Source organism: Leuciscus leuciscus (assembly GCF_965113295.1).
Source record: "Leuciscus leuciscus genome assembly, chromosome: 5".
Taxonomy (NCBI): domain Eukaryota; kingdom Metazoa; phylum Chordata; class Actinopteri; order Cypriniformes; family Leuciscidae; genus Leuciscus; species Leuciscus leuciscus.
Window position 1 is genome coordinate 26,722,542 of NC_138729.1, and position 25,317 is coordinate 26,747,858.

Consider the following 25,317-nt stretch of genomic DNA (forward strand, 5'->3'; position numbering starts at 1 on the left):
ACAAGGTTTTCCCGCCCTCGCGCCAGTAAACACGTCATTCGAGATGAGAAGAGATATTGCTGCAATTGGGAGGTTATTTTGGCCTACGACATGCACATAAATCTATAAAGATAATGATGTGCACGAATAAATCATTTATAATAAATATAGCCTACTGCAATATTAGCCTACATACAAAAATGTAACTTAAGTTTCAACAGGTTTATATTATTTGTGCGCTATTCTCCAAAGGTGAGTGAATGCACTTTTGAAGGCTTCGAGTTCGACGTGAAAGTGTGATCTCGTTAAAACAGAGAGTCAGAAAACTTCCTTTAGATTCCAGAAAGAATCAGGCAACCTGTCGGAGCTTTACATGTGTGTATCTGGCGTCCCCTCACCGATCCTCCCTCCCCTACACGAGGATTACAAGTGGCGTTCAATGAGCTCGACTGCACAGCGCTCGCAAGCAGACACACGCGCTCTTCACTAGACAAAGACAATGAGCTGTCACACCTTTAAAATGACTCCTATGTGTTCAGATTGAAAGAAATGCTGAAAGGAAACTACAGGGAGCGAAAAATCGGTCTGTTGTGCAGTAGGAAACCGCTGCTAGAACAAGACTACCTGTGGGAACTGTAGTGAGACAACAGCAGCCAGCGGCGATTTCAATCTTCCGGCGGAACACACAACACATATTTATATGGCAAAGTTCCTCGCCGAGCTGCTGGGATGTACACTGCCCGAAAAAGGAGCATCTCCCATCTTCGAGGTGAGATCAAAATGCGTCTTGTAGTAATCTGGTTGTTGAAGCTGTTAAAGTGATGCTCAGGTTAGTGGAGGCAGACTGGTACCTTCACAGCAGTTTGTTAACGCTGCTTCCACACAATGGGTGGCTCACCTGAGCAGTGAAATAATGGTTCAAGCTTAGGCTATATCCTATTTACCTAAACAAACACATAAAAAGCTTTTCATGTATAAAACAGTGTGTTCGGGTGGATATGAAACCTAAATCGTTAAATGGCAATGGAAAGGAGACAGCCTTGATGTCCTTAAGAAGCTCCAGATTGTATTTGGGTCAGTGTGTCAGAGGAAATTGCACCTGTACACAAAACAGCATATCTGGAACCTCAAACACAACATATGAGGAGATGGATATCATGAAATGTAAGATTAGTTATTGAAGTCTGTGTCCAAAAGATCCATTTCATACATTTTGTCAAAACAAAGCCTTCTAACCAATATAACTAAATTTACTATAAATCATGTATAATTCTATTTGGACTATCTTTGTAATATGAAAACTGCATGAATCAGTCTGATTGTTTTCATTTACAGATGTGCTTTGCATTGTGCTGCTGCTTCAACTGTGCAGTCAATGGATTATGAATAAGCACACATATACTTTGTATGCTGGTAAACCCCCACATGTGCGTGCACCTTGTGAGGGCAACACATTCCATGTCTTATGAAAATATGTTTTTTTGGATGGTTTGTTCATCATGTCAGCTGCTGCTTGATTTACATTATAATCCCCCAGATCAAGCCATTTCAAATCAGTGTGTGTGAGCATCAAATTAATCTATGCTTTTCAATTATCTCTTGAAATGTGTTGGTGATGGTCATAATCAGCCCGTAATGGCAGTTTCATTGAGTGAAGAACAACTGCAGTACGGTGGTGTTGAGGGATTAGCGCCCGGGCCGTTATATAAGAGAATATTCTGTTTGTTCTGCACAAAGCCATCAGATCAGCCTTTGCCTCTAATCTCATCATGCCTTTCTTCCCCTTGTGTTGCTGTTTAAATTTTAAACTCTCTGTGTGTCTTGTGTCCTGCTGTTTTGCATTTATCTTAATTGATCTTTTTCTTTGATTAGGGAATGTTGTAAGAAAGAATAACAGGCCTATAGAGTCGTTTAGGATGGGTTTTGATCAAATTTAGGTTTAGGTCTGTTGAGTGCAGTAACTGCAGTTTGTTTTTGTTTGACTTTAGTTTAAAATGGATCAACACTTTCTTTTCATAAAAAAAGTTTTAAAGCAAGTAGTGTTATCATAATTTCAGCAGAAATACTTGAGGAAATATCTTAGCCAATATTGGGGGGATATATTGGCCTTTAGGTCAAAAGAGTTGAGAGCCATTGGGTTAGAGATTAGTGGCTAGATTAGATTTGGGTTTGTTGTTTTAAATTTGACATGGTGTGTGTTTTTGTAGCTTACTTGGGCTCAGGAATTAGCTTTCTAAAAATGTCCATTAAAAGAGTTGAAATAATTGGAGAATGTGGCTGGTCAGATTACCGTGGTGTGGAGGGCGTACAGTAGGTGTTAACATTTACATTTATGAATTTAGCAGATGCTTTTATCCAAAGCGACTTACAAAAGAAGAACAAAGCATTCGTCAACGAGCCAACAATCGTTGTTGTACACAATGCCAGGTTTATTAGACAACTAGATTAGGAAACCAGCTAGAAAAAACAAAAAACAGAAAAACAATGATTTTTTTGTGTGTGTGTGTAAGTGCATTAGAGTGTGAGGTCATTGAATGTTTAGTTGGCTCAGATCTGGTCCTCATTAGTGTCCTGTGGTCACTTGTTTGACACTCAGTATGAGATTGAGTCAGGCAAGGTGAGCACACATGCACACACACAAACATCACACACACCCACGCTTTGCCCCCCACATACACGCATGGCTGCTTGAAATTTGGCTGCTTGAATTATTAATATTATTAATTTTTTTACCTAAAATCAAACCGTTTCAGTTTAATTTGTACTTGAAAGCATCCTAAATACAATTTTGAAACATTTTATAGCAAAGTTTTATCATTTAAAACAAATTGATTAAACCTAACAAAATTATGAATTCATTAATTTATCCATTTTTTACAGCATTTAAGCCTTTTTAGTCCTTTTTAGAGTGTATTTTCAAATAGATATGTCATTTTTAACAGCAATAATACAGTTGGTGTACAATACCATAAAAGGATTTCAAAAGGTAATTGTCCTATATCTGATCTCACCAAGGGCACCATGTACAGTAAGTCAGGACCGCCACTACATCATTCAGTTGTTTGAAAGATATCTAGAGTATAGCACCCAAACAAATGTCATCTTCATAAATGGATTTTGAGATATGGAGGGATGAGAGAGCAAAAGTCCCATCCTGAGAGGAGTTTTCATTTAGAGGGCATATGCTCTCAGCTTCACTCCTAATCAGACCCACGTCAGGATGTCAGTGTTCTCGACAGGTCATTTCATAAATGCTGCCAGCAAAAACTGAACCCATTTCTTCCCTTAAACTAAAAATTGCTGCGTAATTGACTCGATTGGTGTGAGCTTAGAAATGACTAGACCTTATAAGAAGAATTTATGCTGCAATCTATGTCTTTTTATCTGGAATGTTGCAGCTTTCTCTAAAGCTAAAGCTGTTATCAATTAGGTTTAAACACACTTTATGATCGCTACTCTAGTTTGATATGTAAAATTGCAAATGCAACTAGTTCTCTCAAAATGCTTTTTTCCAATTTCATTAATTCAAACAAGGCTAAAACACAACTTTACTATTAGTATAGGTTTTGGTATGGTTTGTTTGGGTGCATAAGCATTGAGCATCCATAGTGTTTATTTAAAGTGTAGTGCAGAGATAAACTCATGTAGAAACTATGTATTTTTTTAATGTTAACTCTTTCTCCTATTGCTTCCACTGTGAGGCAGTATTTAGAGAGGCAATCTCGAAAGTGAGAACCACTGCACTGTTTACCATTCAGTTTCGATGTGTGTGGGTCTTGTGTTGTTTTGACACTGAAATCTGCTTAATATGTTGGTTTCATGCAGAAGTGTCTAGAAGAAAATGTGCTGCTTTATCCTAACTTGTTAAAGGGATAGTTAACCCAAAAATGAAAATTGTAATTAATTACTCATCCTCATGTCGTTCCAAACCCGTAAGGCGTTCGTTATGAATTGAGCGGTTTAGTCCAAATTTTCGGAAGAGACATGATCGCTGATGAACAGATTGAATTTAGGCTTTTATTCACATATAAACATTCATCAACTCAAACATCAGTTGTAGTAAACGGAAGCTCAAGCATGTTCGTCTGACGTGCGAGAACCAATGAGGTTAATTCTCGTGTTACGCAGCACGTTTGAGCTTCTGCAAGAACCAATGAGGTTCATTCTCGTGTTACGCAGCACGTTTGAGCTTCTGCAAGAACCAATGAGGTTCATTCTCGTGTTACGCATTCTGCAAGAGATTTGTTCTTGTACGTCAAGCAGGTTGGGTTGAGCTTCTGTTTATGTTCGCTGATCAATGTTTATATGTGAATAATAGCCTTCAAATCTGTTCATCATATAAATTGATCTTTTCTCTTCAGAAAATTTTGGACTAAACTGCTCAATTCATATGGATTAGTTTTATTATCTATTTCTGAACTTGTTGAAGCGTCAAAGTTTCAGTTGCGTAGCTGTCAATAAAGTGACAGAAAGCTCTCATATTTCATCAAATGGATCTTCATTTGTGTTCCAAAGATGAACGAAAGGCTTAGGGGTTTGGAATGACATGAAAGTGAGTAATTAATGACAGAATGACAAAAATAAAAAAAATTGGGTGAACTATCACTTTAATTTAATGAAAAAGGAGAACAACTGGTTATTACTTCCTTCACAAAACTTCCATATATACAGATGAGTGTGATCAGTGCGGTTATTAGATGCGAGTTCTCAAGGATATGGAGGTGACAGACAGCTCAGCATACAGAAATGTTGCTGCAAAGATGATGCCTTAACCATTCTCAGCCTGATCAGCATATTTTAATATTTAGGAATAACACAAGAGACATTCACTGGAAGATAACGATTTCCAGACAGTGGAAGCAAGTGACCTTTAAGATATCAAACTGTTTACAAAACATCAGTAAGAAATGTCACAGATTCAACAGAATATGCTGCTTATTATTTTTTACAATATCTGTTGAACAAATAACTTAAAGGTTGTGAAAGATTGCACATTTTTCTATACACTCCACGAATGCTTCGATGAAACACTTCTGTGTGTCTGATGTTAGTTTTCTCATCTGTTTGGACAATGGACTGACATTTACATTTACATTTACATTTATGCATTTGGCAGACACTTTTATCCAAAGCGACTTACATCGTATTTCAAGGTACACATTTACATTCTTATCAATTCTTGCAATTCATTTATGCTTGTTCCTCAGTTTTACAAATTTTTCCTTGTCCCTCGGTCATCTTTAGAATGAAATATAAGTTATAGGACAGAAAGAGACATAATTTACATTATGCCAGCAGCCATATCACCATGTAGCCCAAGACTGGTTGCCCACTGAAGCTAAGCAGGGCTGAGCCTGGTTAGTACCTGGATGGGAGACCTCCTGAGAAAAACCAGGTTGCTGCTGGAAGAGGTGTTAGTTAGACCAGCAGGGGGTGCTCACCCTGTGGTCTGTGTGGGTCCTAATGCCCCAGTATAGTGACGGTGAAACTATACTGTCAAAGAGCACAGTCCTTAAGGTGAGACGTTAAACCGAGGTCCTATCTTTCTGTGGTCACAAAAAATCCCAGGATGTCTTTCGAAAGAGTAGGGGTTTAACCCTAGCATCCTGGCCAAATTTGCCCAGTGGCCTCTGTCCATCATGGCCTCCTAATCATCCGTATATATATATATATATATATACTGATTGGCTACATCACTCTGTCTCTCTGTCTGTGTGTGGTGGGCGTTCTAGCACATTATGGTTGCCGTCGCATCATCCAGGTGGATGCTGCACATTGGTGGTGGTTGAAGAGATTCCCCCTTCTATGTAAAATGCTTTGAGTGCAGAGAAAAGTGCTATATAAATGAATTATTTTTTAAAATTATTATTATAAAGCACCTTGTTTTTAATGGATTTTCAGTGCAGCACAACAGGAAAGTGAAGGCCGGACCCTCTGAGTGAAATGTGTCCTATTGTATGTCAGACACATGTGACCTACCCCCTCTTTCACTCAAAAGTCTTTTGGTGGAAGTTAAATTCATAGATGATTCAATGTCCTTCTGCATTGAATGTGCTTTGTTCTACAGCTGAATAGCTGAAACTAGCATGTTTGAGTTTAAACATGGTTGACTCAAGAAAATAAAATGCTGTGCAAAATAATGTGCAAAGTAATGGCTTTCGCTACAATCAGTCATGAGGTAACCACAAAACCAGTTCTTTTTTTTTTTCGTAGCGGAAGGGAATATAGTTTATGCTGAGTAGTTCAGACTTGTGTGTGTTTTGTTTTTTTCGTCTTCAACCTGTGTTGGTGGTCTAGTTAAGCATTTTGTCTGTGTTGCTTTACAGCTCTGTCTGTGTCACTGTTGTTCTTTTTTCTATGACTGTGTGAGTGTTGGAGATTAATTTGACCCTATTTCCTTTTCATGCCTTTATGCTGAATTGTTTTTTTTTGGGTCACAAGCTCAGTGTTGATAGTGCTACTTCTATACACTATTGGTATCTTAAGTTCACCTAAAAATGAAATTTCTGCCTTCATTTAGCCTCATTCATTTAATTCTAGTAAGTATGACTTTCTTGCATGGTGCACAAGAGGAGTTATCTAGCAGAAAGTTGTTTCGTTTTTTCAATCGGATGAAAGTGACCTAACCACCCTTTGTATGTATACAACCATTATCAAAGTGTTTCCAGAGGCAATGGTTAAATCAACACAAGATCCATGTAAAACGTTGAAGTATCACCAATCATGAATTTCTCTGACCATGTAAACATACTTTATGTTTTGTTAACAATTTGTGGCTTTAAATTTACATGATTATTAAGTAACTGTTATTTGTTAGAAGTCATGTTTTAATGTAAATTATTCATAGCTGCTTTAAACCATTAACGTTTATAATACCATCATAATTGCAATTTTGAAAAATATGGAAATCTGTTCAGACAGTATACTGGCTGATAATTATAATCTTGATAATTGCTAATATAATGGTTTAAATTACGTTTTAACATGATTATGTGCTTCTCGTGTAGGAATGATTTCATTTTCATAAATGTATTCTCTAAGGTCTGCGTTTGTCATACAGTATGTGCAGTTATTTTCTGCTGAAAGGGCTTTGAAGGCTTTATCTCTTTTTGTGCCTATTAAGAGTTTTTAATTGACCTTCATTGACTCTTATCTGAGGCAATTTCCATTTTAATGAAAGAGTTTTGACTGGAGTAACGTATCCCTCTTTCTCGGGCAGAATTCTGGCTTTTTACTTGAAGACATAAGCATACTGAGAAGAGAGTATAGTTATACTCCTTTATACCCAGACCATTATTGTTTCTTGATTGTTTTCTGTTAAAATAGTTTTTTTGTTGTTGTTGTTTTTTTAGCCGGGCCTTGTATGTTGATTATGGTGATCAATTATGTCCAAAGATACACCGAAATGGTTGTCTTGAGATGCTCTAACACGCATTCAATGCTCTATTTTTTTCTTTATAAATTTCCTCTTTCCTCTCACAGTGAATTAATTTGAAGGATTTATTTTCCCTGGGAAAACAGGGAAAGCCTCAGTTTTGTTTCTACAGCATAATCTCATCAAACAACGCTTCTCTTGGAGACCATCTCCTCCCGATGCCGTGTGTCAATCTTCTTTGTGTCTCGTTAGTCATGAACAAAGGCCCCGCTCAATCCACCTGCTGTTTGGAACTGGGAATCATCAGGCTCAAGGTCTCAAAAGAGAGACATGTCACTCACACATAACAAGCTAATCAGCAAAGATCTTGGCGGCGAATTACGCGAAGGGACTTACAATGGAAAAGGTGCTTGCCAAAAAGATTTTTAATGAACACTTGGTTGCCTGCATATTGTAACTAATGCCTCTTGTGCTTTCATAAGCAGCTGTGTTTCTAAATCATAGGAAGCTCTCTCAACCTAAATAATAAGAGCTAATTTGCACAAACCTTGGTTAATTTGTATAAACAGTCCTTTTTTGTATTTGAGAGGACTGAAAACCCCAGTTTCAGTCCTCTCAAATACGCCACAAGGGGGCTCCTTACATTTCTAAAACTCTGTCCAAAGACCCACTTTGAAAAGTGGAGATAAAACCATCAAGTGATAAATTAAGTAGTGCATTACAACACTGACTTAGTGTTTTAGAAATGTTTTGCCTTTCATGGAAAGGTGAAGTGGGGTCCAAATGTCTGAGACCACTATTCATTTTTTTTTTGTGCATTTGTCTGATTTAATACTTTAATAATTGTGTATATATATATATATATATATATATGGCAAAACATATATATCTCGTACAATACAATTTCAGTTTGAAAATGTAAAAGAACAGCTGATCTTTTGTACAAAGGGCTTTGGTTAATTAACTTATTTGGTTAGTGACCAAGACATTAAATCCTAAAACTAAATCCCAAAACTTTTTTTTTTATGTCCATGTTTTATATAGATTCTGAATGCCAGATTTTCAATGTTATTCTGACCTCTACCATCTTCAGTCATTCAGATCTCCATCTGTTGAATATGCCTTTTAACAGGGCTTTTGTAATTATATGAAAGCTCCAATACTTTAGTGAGCCTTCAAGAGCAAGACTGGGGTAATAAAATATCACATTGGCTTTCTCTCAAGACCTTTCTCAAGATGTCAATGTAATTCATCCTGAACTGTAAAAAAAAAAAAAAAAAAGACCATCTACGTTATTTAGTCCTTTTGTTTTATGAGGCATGTTCTGTGCATTTGCTGCCTGTCACACACTGTGAGAGAGGACTCACAGCTGGGCAGGCCAGAGGTGAGCAGACACTGTCAGGACATCAGATGTTAGTGCACTGATGGGACCTCAGCCTGCCGTATCTCATCCCCATGACAGCCATGCACTCCGTCACCCTGACGCTGATAAAATGGATGCCCGCTGGATGGAGCGGCTGCCTCTGTGCTTTCCACACTTTCACCAGGCTTGACCTGCTGCGTCAGCCAAGGTCAGCTTAATGTAAGTGCTGGTGCTCGTCTGCTTGAAAAGAAGGGAATGAAAAGGGATGGTGTGTGATAATGTGGTAATATACTTCCTGTTTAAATAGTTGAACTGCTTTTAAGAAAATATTTATATTAATTCTGTCAGCGAATTCCGAAAGTCCTCTGAAATACTCTGCATAGCTTTGTTTGACCCTGATGAAGAAACACTTTGGTATTTGATTGTCTAGAAGTGTCTCCAAAGCAGCTGTTGCTATGAAAGCGTTATTATCAACAGTTTTACTCCTCCATATAAACCCTGAAAGTCCCTTAAGGTATATTTATAAATATATATATATATATATATATATATATATATATATATATATATATATATACATTACCACTTAAAGTTTATTTTTTGGTATCCGTATATTTTTTTTTTAAATGAAAGACATTAATCGTTTTAAATTGATCAAATGTGACCATAAAGAAATTTAAAGTGTTACAACAACAACAAAAAAAAAAAAATCTATTTTAAATAAATGCTGTTTCTAATAATCAAAGAATCCTGAACAAAACAGTTCCAAAAAAATATTTCTGTCTGGACAACTGTTTGGCATGGTATTGGGTAGGGAGGGGTGTGCGATATTGACAAAAAATGATATCTCTATGTTTTCTGTGATTTTCTCGATGATAATTAGACGACATTTTGCTGAGTGTGTTAATTGTTGGTACCTTGGTAGGTTTAGGGCTGCCGTGGACAGCTGACTTCTAAAGTTTTTAAAATTCTCCATATTATGTATGGTGGTTAGTTTGCAGCAGTGACAGACATTTCTTTATAGGCATTTTTACCTTTATAATGCAATTTTTTTTTAACCTAATTAAAAGTATGCATCATCTTTTGTGTCATATTCTTACATTTAATCAATAAATTCATTTAGAATAATAAGACACAATAGGGCCGTTACCAATCAAATGAAATCAGTATAAACAAAATTAATCTTTTCAATGCAGAGGAAACACAGAAGCTACAAATGAAGTGGCATTTAGATGTATTTACACAGACTTAACACAGATTTAATGCAACTTTAATTTGTAACCTGCAGTTACAAATGCATGTTTTAAACATAAAACGTTGAAAATTGATATATTGAGATTATTTAAAAAAAATAAAAGATACGTTAAATCTGAAATTAAAACCGCCAGTAGGTGGCAGCAAGTCATTGTTAATGAGTGAGTCATTGGCCCTATCAATGCAGCGCTAGGCGCGACGCAAGTTTTTTTTTGCTTGTTTCAGCCTGACACAGTTATCATTTTCATGTCCTACGCCACGTTGTTTAAATAGCAAATGCATTTGTACCCATCTTTTCGCCCATTGGCGTGATGGTCTGAAAATGAGGTGGGTTCAGGCGCATTGTTGGCGTGTTGCTATTTTATGGTAACTGTAATAGACTGTGCCATTGACCAACTAAATGGTCTAAAGTCAATGGCGCAATATTTTTTTTTGTTATTTAAAGAGCGCGTTAGTAATGTGAGCCTATAGGCAGGTGCCGAGGCAGCAGCACACAAACATGCCAAATATTAAAAATAAAAGGATTACAATCTAAAAGATTATTATTGTGTACATAAAGATATGGTGGAATCCGGCTTGTACCGTAGATGGTCCGCCATGTAAATATCAATACGCCATGGCACGAGCGCAACTGGATTTTAAAGGGAATGGGAGATGGGAATGGTTTATTGTACGTTAAGCCCAAAATACACCCATTAATCATTAAGAGAATAGGGACAACCCTTTTAGACCATGCGCCGGGTGCGCCGACCATTTTCCCCGTTGTTAAACTAGCAAAAGTGAATTGCGTCGTGCACTTTAGACCATGCGCTTAGATCGTTAAAATAGGGCCCATTGAGTTTCAACTGAGTTTTAAATGGCTGATTCATTCAGGAACAATCCTATTGAGTCATTAAATCATTAATTCAAAGTCAAATGATTCGTTCATTCACGCAGTGTGTTGCTCAGAGACGCAAAACAATTCTGTGGCTTTGTTTGGAACAATTTTCGTTTGCGAAATAGAGCAAAAACAGACAATATTGTATCTAAAATGTAAGTCACTAAATATTAACTTCTTTTTTATTGAACTGTTGTATAAAATCAGTATTACTGTTGTATAAAATCAGTATTACATTTGTAATCATTCTGATATTTGGAGAAAAAACGGCACTCCTCATGAGATATTGATAAACTATATTAAATGATATAAATATAAAAGATACAGAGGTATTTTTCCCCCCTTATCTTGAATATTGGGTGCAATGCTTTTTAGTAGACTATAACATGCTGTGGGACTTGCGGGTCTTGCTACTGCCAGTACATACATGACACACTGCTGTGAGCAAGTAAGACATGCTACTGCTGTACAATATAGCATACATGAAAGATCTACAGCAGATCTATAGGTGGATCGGGGGAAGGTGGAGGTTTTCAGAAAGGGCACTGCACTGCTAAGGCAAATTCGGTTGTTAAGTCGTGACGTAACCACTCTCCAATAATACTCTTTCCGGGTCCAAAGTCCAGGTCCTCTCTACCTACCTACCGCTTTCGCTAGTGTTTTGGTTATTATTGAGTGTTTTTACAATGCCGCAGTGCTGTGTCCCGTGTCCCGAGCTAACTCACTTCAACCTCGTAAATCTTCTTTTTCATTGATGCCTGGACTCTACCCTTAATTATGCCACCTGAGTGATGAGCTACACTAACCACTCTGTTGGTGTTAAAGGAATTTAAACCCTTTTTGACCGCCAAGGGTGCCTCACTAAGAAGGACGTGATCGTAAATAAATTTTCAGGTTCCACCATTGTTATTTCTGGACGAGAGGAGCGCTTGGACCCGGAAAAGGCTAAACGTGACGTGTGACGTCAGACTTAACAATCGGATATTAACCAAGTATTTGAAGGTCGAGCACACCTACTGATACAGCAGGACCCAATCAGCTGTGCTCTGTAGAGAATGATGTGATTGCAACCATTTTGAGTTAAGGACCTATAAGCCTGCGCCATCTAGAGTTTCATGACAGAACTTTGTATTAAGCAGCACAACTGTTATCAACATCGATAATTAAAGGAGAACTTGGTAACTTTTTTAACTTAATAAAACTGTCTAGAAATCATTTGGATGGTTAAACAACCTGTTCTGGTGATATTGGTGACTTTCCCCGCTCCCCCCAGCGTTCCCAGGCGGAAAACCAACCTTGCAACTTGCAACACTACCGTCCCGGCAAGTTAGAAATTGGAAGTCTTGTGAGAAGCGAGAACTAGAACGAGAACGAGCGTGAAACACAAATTGCTTTACGGCAATTCGACATAAACACACACGCATGTATGATGTATTACCAGATTACTCACCTCGGTAGACATAGCTCCACGCGATACAGTTGGCTTGCTCCGATCAAAACAAACGCACATGAGCAGCGGTAGAGAGGGGGAGGAGGCCGCCGCAAGTGAGTTTTTTACGACTGTGTTACGACCACAGCTGTAGGGGGAGCTCGTGGGGAAAACATGTGACAACAAAAGGGAAAATCAGCGAAGAAGTGACAAGAGTTCGCTAGAGTTACCGAGTTCTCCTTTAAAAGAAAAATTTCTTGAGCATCAAATCAGCATATTAAAATGATTTCTGAATGATCATGTGACACTGAAGGCTGTATTAATGGCTGCTGAAAACTTAAAATGTAATAATAGGCTATTTAAATAGTATTGTGTTTACTGTATTAAAATAAAGGATCAATGTTCAGCAGGTTAGCATGACCCAGTTAGCCTATTGTAACACAAATTGGATTTAAAGATGACAAATTGCCTATTTCTTGCTGCAAGCTGCCATTGAGATGATTGGAAATGGTAATGGATAACCCTCTCTATTCATTATGGACCTTGTGGCTGTGGCTATGTATTAAAATAATGCAGTGATGTTGTATTATTATCACTGTGCTGCAGGATTGAATGTGTTTACATTTTAAAGGAGCTGCATTTGTTGATCATTTGTGCGCTATAAAAGCAACAGCTATTTGAGATATTTATTGTCTACAAATGCTATGAATTGTACTTAAACATTCATTGTCTTGAGTAACAGCCACTGAACTGAACTATTATCCATGCTGCATTTGAATTTGCTTTTGAGAGAACTTGATTGTATTAATTACAGCACTTTATTGGGTTTCTTTGCCATTTACTGTAATGATATTCTGCTCATATACGCTCATTTGATCCTTGCCGTCCTTGACATTTCTGTCTTGCATATAGATGCTTTTACTTCATTATCTCAGTCTGGGGTTTGGTTTGATTGGCACTTGGCATTAAATGTGTTAACGATGTCAGCACCCCCTCCCAACCACACCTATTTAACAAATATGTTAAAAACATAAGCTGAAGAGTCCTTTCATACAGCCTTATTTGTATTCTAGAGGTGCATCTAATGTGCCGTGTTTTCTATCCATGAAGTATTGGGTAAAAAAACTGAGAAAAATGTTTGTCTTAGTCAAATTTAGCATTTGAATGCAAATGCACCACCACCATTATATCTCCTCTCCTTTGAACAGAAATGTAAGATCAGAGACTAGTTGTCATCCACCATGTCCTTGAGAGGCTGCCGTTCATGGGTTATCAGCTGTTTTGAATGCATAAAGCACAGCTTCTATAAAAATGTGCATGAACATTGCAATACTGAAAAAAAAAAAAGTTTAAAAGTAAAGTTTTATTTTAGAAACTGCTGCTTTATGCTGTTAGTTGATTTTTTTCAGAGCTACTTGTCAGAGTTTTGACTTGCTTTAATCAAAATTAAATCACTGTTACAGTACAAGCGAAGTATTACTTAATAAAAAAAGATTGGTCATCAAGTTGAATCTAAGTGATTTGGATTGGTCAACATGGCCTACACAGAGCATCACACAAACAGAGCTCCTTACGGATTCTTCATTCAACCCAGTTCAGTGCAAACCCTGCCTACATAACACTGAAACAAATACTAAACCCTAACACTAACAGATACACCTTAAAATATAGGCCTAGCATTTAAACCAATTCACACCGCACAGTTGTGGCGTTTGTCTGTGCAGTGTGAATTGGCCTTTACCGTTTGTCGTGACATCGTGATCCAGGATATTTCTGAATTGAATCCATGAAGTCTTAACTTTTTTTTGACAGGTGACTTGGTTAAAAATGAAATGTGGAGCGGGGGCGGGGACTATCTAAGCATTTTGTGCAACTGGCACCTCTGGGCAACTGTAGACCCGGAGAACGCTCTGTGTCTTATGTCATAAACTTACCTCCCACACACACACAAGCACTCAGATGCATTATTTAGACTGGAGGAGGCGTTTAGCCTCTCGGGCAGCAGAGTCACAATAGAGTGTGACAGAGATTCTGTAGTCCAGCCCAAAAACATGCACATAGCAGGCTGCTGTGGTAACTAGGCAACCAGGCTCCCTCATAATGAAGAACTCTTATGTGACGTGGTTTCTGTTTGCAATTGTCTGTCCTCTCTCATGATTTGTGCATGTTTCGCTCTCAGATATTGAGATTACTGAGGAATTTACATGGTTAGCAGTTTTCTGTGCTATTGATTTGAATCAAAATGGTTTCTTTTTCATTTTATATTTGCCTATTAGGTCAAATACATTTTAGCTCTTGTGGAAAGGTCCATCATCTTTAATGGGTTGGAGCAGGTGTTGTTTCCCCAGGCCCCATGTTTTGTCTACATCAGCTGAATAAATTTACTCTACAGTCGCACAATCAACAGTTAATTGCTTTGTCCCATGGAGAGCGGTGGTCTCTGGTTCAGGTCAGTGTTCAAATCTTAGGTTTAGACGCTCATTGAGTGAGGTTGTTAGAGTGGCTTGTGTGGGTGTAAGAGAGAGTATATGAGGTTCATTTTTGATTTTGTGAGGAAGCGTCATGATTTGAGTCGGTTAAGGTATTTTTGTGTGTGTTGATGCAGCTGGTGAAGTACAGGCTCTGAGCAGTAAAGGACTGCAGACTGTTTATGAGCCTTGTCTTTGGAAAGAAAATCCAAGCTTGTTTGCCTTTACACGTCATGTTTGAAATGCGACATACAGGTTTCACCACATACTTACAAAAAAACTTCCACACACTACTAAGGCTGGAATACTCTGCAATATGAATTTTGCCCTGATTTACATTCTGGGCGAGTCTACCAATGTTGATGAAATTCAGAACCTGTCTGATTATTTTAGGCAGTTGGAGATTTTCACAGAAAATCATGTAGTGAGATTCAGACTCTCCATTCGGAGGATATCAAACATGTTTGAACTCCTCAGTGCCGATTATTTCAGAACACACATTGTTTTTATTTGTCGTGCACCTCCTAGCAATGAGGCAAAAGTTTCTGTGTGAGTTTGTGGTGTTTGGAACGACTTGAGACTGGTATTGTGTGATCCTCAGTCGTTTAGTTTATGATGCTCAGATTTTCTCTGTAATTATTTACAAAGTTGACAAATGCCAAGTGTTTGTTCAGATTTGTTGTCAAAGCCAATAATATTTTAAATCATTTATATTTCTAAGGGGGCCATCGGCTTCTGAAATCATGTTTCACGCGGGTGCGTGCAATTCAAGAATTTTTATTCGCTTTCGAATGCGTGCTCGCTCTGCGCTTTCGCTCGCGTTCAGTGGGGAGGGGAGGGAGGGGGCCATGGCCCTCTAATGCCTCCCGAATGCCCCCCATTAGCGCCGGCCCTGTTTGTTGTGTTGTGTATATCCTCTAGGAACATAAAAACACATCATAAAACATAAAAAATATGTTTTTTTACATTAGGTCTCAAATAATAGTCTTCAATAATATGGCATTTAATTTTTCTCTTGTATTTTTAGATGAAAATTATACTGAGAACAGGCGCGCTCAAAATCCAAAACGTTTATGGGTGCGAGTTATAAAGAAGTTATCAAATAAAGATGAAAAACCACACTCTCTAATTATATCTCATATATTTATTTATACCATGTCCACACAGACGCGTTTCAGCCTAAGCCATCATCAGTGTGTATTTATAATTAGAGAGTGCGGTTTTTCATCTTTATTAGATGAAAATTATGAAAGGTTTTTGTTTTTTATACTCACTTGTAATGACAGGGACTCCTTATGAATCCTTATGATACAGAAAGCATTTAGTTAAGGAGTTTAAAAAGCTGCTGACACAAATCATTATTTCCGTGATCCGTATCCTGTTGAATCACATGTCCACTGCACAGAATATTGGAATATTTAAGTTGAATTCTCCTGGAATAAACTGTGCTGTCAAGTTCTATAATGTTTTCTGATCAGATGACCTTTGTGTGGTTGCCATGTTTGATTTGTGTTCACAACTGTCATGCAGTTTATAATACTGCCTTCTACAAATATCAGTTCAGATTATATTCACTGAAGCAGATTATATTCACTAAAGCTCTCTGAAACTTTTAGAGAGTGCGAAAGCAAAAATCAGAGTCTTTTTAAGCTGTAGAAAAATGTGTCTCTGTGTTTGTACTAGAACAATAAATTTGTTCTTTTTTTCCCTCAACAGTGCAGGAGTCAGCCGCACATCGGACTGAGGCATGTCACCAAACAACGGGTATGTTCTCCATCTGTTTGCCTGTGTTATGTCTTGTATGGAACAGGAAGTATTGATTTTGGAGCTTAAGCTGCTGTTACCCTGAGGCAGGAAACATCAATGATATTTTCCCATCACTGCTTTTTGACAGCGAGACCATTAATGTACCAAACATACGGTTATATACACTGTAACGCACACCTGATTACTTGAATAGTATTGTGAACTTATATAGTGTTTAATTTTAGGTGTAATATGTTAATATGGCAATACATCATTTTCATAATAAATAATTTCCAGGCAGTTTTCTCTAACACATATTATTAAAATAAAAAGGTAGTTCTGCCCTCCTGAACAGAGCGATACTGTCATCAACATTAAAATGAGGGTAAGAACAAATTTGTGTATACCTTTTGTAAATCTAAATTAAATTTTGTAGTGCTTTTTTGTGTACAATTATTAACTATGCGCAATCTTCTGAGAAATCAAGCTATGAATGATTGATTTCCAGTCTTTGCATGTAAATTTTTTTTACTTCTGTCATTTACTCACCCTCATGTAGTTCCAAACCCAAAATGATGAGCAGATATAAAAATAAATCTTAATTTGTGTTTTGAAGATGAACAAAAGTGTTATGGGTTTGGAATGACATGAAGGTATGTAAATATGACATATTTTCCATTTTTGGGTGAAACACACTTCAGGCTGAAATAAGAGTATTTTAATATAGAGAAAATGAATTGGTTTTGTATGAAAGGAACATCTAATCTCTTCTCACATCTGTCAGTCTCATGACATCACCTGTCTAATGAAGAAGAAGAAGGTCTTTTTTTTTTACACCTGTATGAACAGCATGACACCAAAGCACTCCATATAGTGAGACTGTAGCCTGATCCACTGTCCCTGCCCTTCAGACAATGCAGCAGTGATGGGGATCAGGCACAAGCTCTCCATCAAAGCCCAGAGCTCTTCCCTGTCCCCATTAACACAGGGACCTCAGCGGCCCCCACACACTCCGCCATCAGCCCGGCACTGGAGGCGAGGCTTTGATCCTCGCGCGCATATAGACAGTCACGGTCCTTCTGAAGAGTGCGTCTAGGAATGCTTAAACATGACTTTCATCTTCCCAAATTCATATTCTCTTTTTGTCAGCATGTGCTCCACTTGTTCTCAAGGCAGCCGTGCCCTGGCTCAGCCGAACCCAAGGTCGACTGGGTTTATCTGACTCTTTGATACTATGCATTTGATGGCAAAATTTTTTTTTTTTTTTAGACAAGCAGCTGAGTTCAGAAAGACAGCTTTGATGGGAATGTGGAGTATGGATCATGTTGCAAAAGCTTTTGATGAGACTCACCTGACTTTTAGACTTGGTTCACAGAGCCAAATTGTAATAAAAGCACTTCATTAAAAAGTGACATGAAGGGGAATTTATGCAGTGAGAACTACAGTTGGAACCAGTGAAATCTGACGTTTAAAGAATTTTTTTTTTTTTTTTTTCACTGAAGGTAAGACTGTGGCCCTGAGATGGGTGTATGAGACCAGCATTATGGGGGTCTCGTGTTTCATTGTGTGGTTTTCTTTGATATCAAAAGGCTCCTTGGACTGTGCTTGTGTTTTTGGTTGCACCCTTTCCTTTATGAGCTCACTCCTTTTTTTTCTCTTCTTTTTTTTAACCAGTGGAGGGTTAGCATGCTTTATACCTGTGTGATCAAAACATATTTTTCACTCATCAAGGAAAAAAGGAGCTTTATTTTAATACCTGCATATTTTATACTTTGACAGGACCATGAAGTTAGATTACAAAAAAAAAAGTAAGATGAAAAGAAAAAGGTTGGAATCTCCCTAGACAAAATGGGGGTTTGGACAAAATCAGCATAAATCTTTACTTTGTGATGACTTCACGTTGGTTACGGGAGAACACAGATGATGAAAACATATTAAATATATAGGGACATACCACTTGGGCATGTCTGACTGCCACATGTACACTACTATAAGTTTGGGGTTAGTATTGTTTTGTAATGTTTTTGAAAGAAGTCTCTTATGCTCACCACTGCTGCATTTATTTGATCCAAAATAAAGTAAAATATTAATATTGTGAAATATTATTACAGATTAAAATGAACTGTTTTCTATTTGAATATATTTTAAAACATAATTTATTCCAGTGATGGTAAAGCTGATTTTCAGCATCATTACTCCAGTCTTCAGTGTCACATGATCCTTCAGAAATCATTTTAATATGTGGATTTGGTGCTTAAGAAACATTATCTTTGTTGAAAACAGTTGTGTTGCTTAATCTGTTTGTGGAAACCATGAATCTTTAATAGGGAAAAATGGGAAAAGATTCATGATTTGCAGTTGAGAGGATGAAAGGATAAAGCAAGCGCTTCAACCTCTGGGATTTGATTGATCAAATCTCTTTTCTTTATATTAATATACAGTAAGTGGATTATCTATAGGTCACGCCAGATGTGTTCCGCTCACATCTAAATGATAATACATTGCACTAAACTGATAAAGAGGTCAGAGGGCACATGAGGGGTTGTTTATAGCAGGGTTGTTTCCTCTGCAGAGGCAGTACAAATATTATGAAACATGACACCAAAAAGTGTATAAATCATTTGTTTTTCTAGTGACACTAGTTGTTTCCATCTACCTATTTTTTATGTGCCTTTTTGGATATCGCATAAAAATAAATACAATTCTAATATAAATATATATCTAATAAAAAATAAATACATTCTAAAAATGCACATAAAAAACGTATGTGCTCAATTGAGGAAGATAAATGTTTTATCTGATTAGAAAACATGTGAATAAAATATGACGGAAACACTGAATAAATTCCTCTATGAGCATAAAAAAATAAATAAAAAAAAACGTGACTTTGTGCATTGGGATGAACTGTGATTCAGTATAATTTCCTGCCAGAATTTTCTTACACGACTGCGTTCCCAAACTGCAGGCATCCGTGCCGTGGGTTTGGTAGAGGGTAACTGAGAATGAATTGGGAAAAGTCATGTGATAGGAGGCAATGAGACTTTTGTGCTGTTCACGTGCTAAAATAAATAATGGTGATAAACTATGACTGCATCCGAAATTGAATACTTCCCTACTATATAGCATGTGAAAAACAGGACACCAGTACTTAGTATGTAGTAGGCGAAAATGATGACCTACTACTTCCAGCAAGATTCTGAAGTTCCCATTCGATGGACACTTTACTATCCCATGAGGCCTCGGGAGAGGATTTAAGAATGGAGGTGAAGTGACGTAACTGACGCTGGTAGGTCACATGATAATGACAACATGGCGAATGTAGTATGTCCGGATTTCATTAATACTACATCACATTCATACTATATAGAACATACTTTATTTAACGGTTGCGAAGTTCAAATTCAAATGTAGTACCTACTCACAGTACGCGATTTGAGATGCACTGAATGTCATGTTGCATTCAAACTTGAAATGACTTGAAAATGTGATCTGTGAGGGGTTTTTATCACATGAAATTAAAGGCACATCTCCGTATCCGGAGTGTAACACCTGCAGTGTTTACCCAGCTTTGATGACTGATGATCCGAAAATATGTTGACTATACAGCTGAATATCAGTTGAAATTTGTTACTATGTTTTTATTGTTATTATCTTGGAATAAATGTAAAAATTATGAGAAATATACATTGTTTTAACAATAAGACAAAAATACAAAGTATAAATGTGTAACTGGAAACATGATTTTACATAAAAAAACTGTGAGGAGTTTGCCTCCTCATTTCAGATCCCCACTGCACGCCAAGGCATTCTACTAGCTATATTAACATCCTTTATACATTAAAATGACAGCACGCACAAAAAGCTATTCATCACTACCAAAGGTTGCTGAACAATGATAACTGCATTGACCCGTCACTGGAACATTGATTAACCTTAAAACAAAAGCATGTCTGCTTGGCCACATAAATCAGGCCTGCGCTCAACACAAACGTACTATGCTGAGATGCTAAAAACAAGAAAGCTATTGATTTTCTCCTTTTTCATGTCACAAGGGCAGGAGGATTTAACAGACCCTCATTATGCCACCACATGCAGTTGTGGTGTTTCTACTCCAGCTGATTAAGAATGGGATGGCCAGCTTGATTAGCTTGCACAGAGCTCCCGCTGCCTTCATCTGATGTCTGCTGCTGTGGCCAGAGCTAAGATTAGCTACAGCAACCTGTGGTACCTGACCCATCTGACCAATACACCTTACTGTACAGTATTTGTGTTTGACTGGAACTAATTATGATCTTAAAATTTTCTTGCAGGAACGCATGTCGAGTGGCATATAAGACTCAGAGTAATCACACAAAATGGTCTCTTTTTTGGGGTTTGTAATTGTGATTACAAGACCACATCAAACGTGTTATTAGTCCATATTGTATTGAACATGACAAATGTTGATTCCAGTCAGTCTTAGTTGTATGTCTTCAACAGTTTAATGACACATTCAACTTAATGAAACATTTTCACTGCAATAAAGTATAATCTACTTTACTAAATTAATCATTAAATCATCAATTATTATTATGCGTTGTGTAATTCTCTACACACATATACACTAAAACACATTACTGGCCCCAAACTTTTGAATGGTAATGTTTTTGAAAGAAATCTCTTATGGTCACCCTGGCTGGATTTTTTTTATTTAAAAAAATATATAGTGTAAGAATGACTTTTATATTTGAACTTTTAAAATGTAATGTAATAGTAATACATGTCTATTATTCCATTATTGTTATGCTTTCTTCTATATATTATGCTTTCTTTAATGTAATGTTTCCCGTCTAACACTGTAATTGTCTGTATGTAATGTCTGTTTACTGTAATACTTGGGAAATATTTGTCATATGTCTGCACAGCAATTTCTTGAATGAACCACATTTCTTTTTCCTCCATTGCTCTGCATTATTTTAACATGACAGTAAAGCTGACTTTGACTTTGAACATGCGTATGTTAATGAGTTAATGAGTTCTGTGTCTCAGATACAGCTGAAATTTTATGCTCATATAAGATATAACTGAGGAGGGACTCCAGAACTACGCTTTATATTTGTGCCTCTATTTCTTTTATTTGTTTATCTTGGATGAGGGCACAAGAGGAAAATACAGACAATCTTTGCTGCTGAAACACACACACACACACACACACACACACACACACACACACACACACACACACACACACACACACACACACACACACACACACACACACACACACACACACACACACACCCCTTTTGTGTTTTCAGTAACATCTGTTTTAAAGTGGGAGTTGGAGTTCACCTGCTTTCACCCAACATAAACACAACTGACCTCACCCTACACTATGTCATACCGAGTTACAGTAAGCAGCTGAACTTATTTACAGTATTTTACTTCAAAAACACAGCTCTCTAGAAGAGAGAGAGCTGTACTTTTTAGCATGTATGGCAGAATCCAGCTATTTATTAGGTGTTATGAATCGGGGCAGGGTCTGAAGGCTAAGGGAACTTTAAACTACTCAAGCTACTCAAGTTTCATAGCCCATATGATGACAAGGCAAAATTGTGGTTTGAATTCCAGAAGAGACTCAACAACACTTCAGGTTGACCTGCCAGACATCCTTCAGCTGTCTGCACTCAGACCGAGATTTATAAGTCAATGCTGAGCATTGATTCAGATCTGTCTGTCTAAACAACTGGAGATCCATTCAGTTGAGAAATCTCTCTTTGACCCTTTTTACTATTAATTCCATTCACATTGTATACAGTCAATTCCACTTCAGCTCACCAAGTTTGCTCAAGGTTCACATTGTTAAAAGCAATCACATCAATCATTTATTTAAAACACACACAAGGGGCCAACAGCTGTTTCATGCATTGGCTCATAGTTTTGCCTTATAAACTCATAATCAACCTGATGAGTTGAATTTATGTTTTGACAGTTTAATTGGCAGTTGAAGGGGGATGATTTCATGATACTTGTCTTGTTTGTCACTACATTTTCAGAGTTAAAAGTCGAATTATAGGGAATGCAATTTCCTGAGATAACATGTAGGTGAGCATCTGTTTTTCACACACAAGCACTGTGACAGAAAAGGCAATCATCTGTGTGATTAGAGCGGTGTGGTGCACCTGTGGCAGCAGCATGGATTCCCCCAGTGTTTCCATTAAAGCAGAAACCTCAGTAGACACGGTTTGGCCCCTTCAGTGCCAGGGACTGATGTTCCAATGAGCAAACTGAGTGTGAAATGTCTGGTTTCTGGCACATGAGGATGCCAGGTTCCTGTTCTGCCCTTCAGACTGTGTTGTTTGCATGGTTGAAGATTATGAAGATTACCGGAAAACTTGAATCTTGCCTTAGAGCGGCCCCGGACATGCTTGGCAGTTGTTGAAGCAAACACAATGTGTCAAAGCCAAGTCCTCTAAGCATTAAGAACCATGTTGGCCTGAAGTTAGTCCCTACATACATTTGTTAACACTTTGCAATAGGACTTTTTTTTTCTAACATTCATACACTAGATATCATGAACTAATGAACCACAAATCTTTACAGCATTTATTCATTTAGATTTATGATAATTTATAAATATATTATTGTAACTGTAATATATTGGTAAAATCAGATCAAAAGCACGCACATCCAAAGCAATATGTTGCTCAAATTGGGTGCTCGACAAGAAAATTAATAAAAAAGGAAAAAAAGTCGGCACACCATGGCTCCAAAAATGGGAAAATTTAATAATAGACTCACACACAGGTGGTAATAATTTATTACCATTGGTAATACCATTATTTATTTCAGGTGGTACCACCTGTGTGTGAGTCTATTATTACATTTTCCCATTTTTGGAGCCATGGTGTGCCAACTGTAATATATTGGTACCATATAACTTATCAGTCAATAATAGAGATTTTTTTATTTATTGATATTTAATTGTTCATGCTCTTTTCCTCCTATTTTTGCAGTTGAATTACCTTTTCTGTTATCTAACTCCAATTCAGATTGAATCTTTAAAAACACAATAGTAAGTTCTGTAAATGTATTGATTATTGTTATTTCATGTTAGATATTGCATTAACCTGGTTTTAAAGTGTTACCATTAATTCTGAGCTCAAAAATGGAGCATTAAAAACAGGATGTGGAACAGAAGACGGATTATAATTAATAGGCCGATGAATGATTCAGCCCTCAGATTATACATGAGATCACATTCTTTCCAGCTGTGCCAAACTCCAAACATCCTTCTGATTAAGTCAACATGGATTACCTTTTTGACCCAGCCAACTACAAAAAATGCAAGACAGGACTTGCAACTCAAGTAGTTTGCTGGGGAAGAAGGATTGTTAGTGTAGCCCATTATGATTCCAGCCATTGTATTAGTGGAATGGTTTTAATTACATGCATGACTTGCTTTGCTGCCTATTCTGTCATTTTCTCATTCTCTGCCGGAGCCAGCGGGTGCTGTAACTCAGCACTGTTGTTTTGTTAATTGCTTTGGATCACTGACCGATGGACTTGCAGGGCGAGATGCATTCTGCCATGTTGTCTCATTTGTTATTTGAAGGTCTAGACTTTAATTAGCCAAACAAGCTTCTTTTTCATCTGTCTATATTACAGTCACACAATTTCCATTTATCTTGACGTAGACACCTGCTCACACAAGTAATGAATTCCACTCTTTTATTAGAGTCATTATCCCCCACAGTCATTAAATATCACTGGGGTTGTTAGATTTGAAGCGTCCTGCGTTCTGGACAACAGCCTCAGGAAACCCTGTACCGTGGAATATTACTCCACTGCAGTAACACCAGGATCAGTCTGATTTATGAATTATTCTCTCAAAGGTTGATGTTGGCCATGGTTGCTTAATTATGAATTCAATAAAGCTCATAAAACAGTCTTTCTTGACAGTTTTATTATTATCTTCAGTATCCCGACACAATGCACTAAGCATGGGAAATTATTTAGATACTAGAATAGGGTCCATGATATTGTTTGGATGCCAGAATTGGCTGTGAAGTAAAAAAAATACTTTAATGATGTGCAAAATCTGATTAATAAATCATTATTCAAAGCTCAGTTAAAGGCGAACAATAATGCAATGGTCAACCATTTTTAAGCTTTAATATAAATTTTGTATAAAAACAGGGAACTGTGTATTTGACTCACTATTTTCTCTCAGATCAGTCAAATCGGTCTTGTTCTTTCAAAGCTTTCCAGCGCTATGGCTAAAGGTGCTGGACGAGCCCTTATATATTGAGTTTTCAGTAACTAACTTTGTCTAATGACTTTGTGTCAGCTTCTAATCTGGCTTTGCTTGTCTGTGAACCATTTGAATCATGTGATGTTTACATCCTAATTTAATGTAAAAGGAAACTTAAACTTGTTGTACTTTGCTCATGACCTGTGTGTCAACTTTTGTGTTCCTATATTGATTGATTGATTTACTTTCTTTTGCAGCCTACCATATTTGGGACACTGATTGAAAAACCACTGGGGGATCACAATGCAGTAAGCAAATCAAATTTTCTTTGTCTGTGTATTAATGTTTGAAGAAAAAACAAGTGACAAATGATGAAATGGATAAAACATGGTTTTGACACATTTAGTCTTCAATCAGTTTCCTCAGTGTGTGTTATTCTTATGTTTTCAGTTCACCAAGCATCTGGGCATTGCAACAAAACTTTTATTTATTTATTTATTTATACGGTCACTGATAATGTAGCTCTTCATTAACAAAGATACTTGTTTCTGTAAATCAAAACAAAAGTTTCCCATTTTGCTTTATTGTCGGTC

The 25,317-nt window shown here is 37.2% G+C and overlaps 1 long non-coding RNA gene across 1 annotated transcript; it reads left to right on the forward strand.

Moving 5' to 3' along the window:
• Nucleotides 1-236: 236 nt before the first annotated feature.
• LOC309498233 lies at nucleotides 237-25,033 on the forward strand. Its single transcript, XR_014205884.1, has 3 exons — nucleotides 237-748; nucleotides 16,462-16,509; nucleotides 24,982-25,033. It is a non-coding gene; the product is annotated as an uncharacterized lncRNA (long non-coding RNA).
• The last annotated feature ends 284 nt before the right edge of the window (nucleotides 25,034-25,317 follow it).